The sequence below is a fragment of the Equus przewalskii genome, chromosome 7 (genome assembly GCF_037783145.1).
Source record: "Equus przewalskii isolate Varuska chromosome 7, EquPr2, whole genome shotgun sequence".
Lineage (NCBI taxonomy): Eukaryota > Metazoa > Chordata > Mammalia > Perissodactyla > Equidae > Equus > Equus przewalskii.
The window spans coordinates 54,720,151-54,720,698 of NC_091837.1; positions in this window are offsets into that span (position 1 = coordinate 54,720,151).

Here is a 548-nt window from a genome sequence, read left to right on the forward strand (position 1 = left end):
TGCCTTTTTATCCTAATTCCCACTTGAGTTTGTTGATGGGAATTTTCAGGAGTGAGATATGTTGCTATTTTGTTACTTTGTATCTGAATATCAAATATGCCAGATTTCTAACACCTTAATGGAGTTTGTAACTCAATAAATTTTTATTAAATAAATGAAAGATAAAAAGCTATGGACACAACTGGATATACTAAAGCATCAGAGGACTACATGAGTAGGAGGAGCTTAATAAATGTTTACTATTTGAAAGATTAGGATTAAAAATTAATTTGGTGTTTTCTTTTGCTCAAGTGGCACTTAATAATCTTAGGGACCAGTACATGTACATTAGAGAACTTATTTTATTACCAGGCTCAGCAAGGATTTGGCTATTGAATGTTGATACAGGGAAAAAAAAAAACCAACAACCAACCAACAACTCTGCAGAGCTGTGTTAAGGATACTGGACTTTAACTCTTTGATTGGAGGTATTGCTACCACAGCGAGCTGACTTGCAAGGTGGATCATTGAGATCAAAGGTTATAAGTTATGCTGTTTGCCTTTTAAAG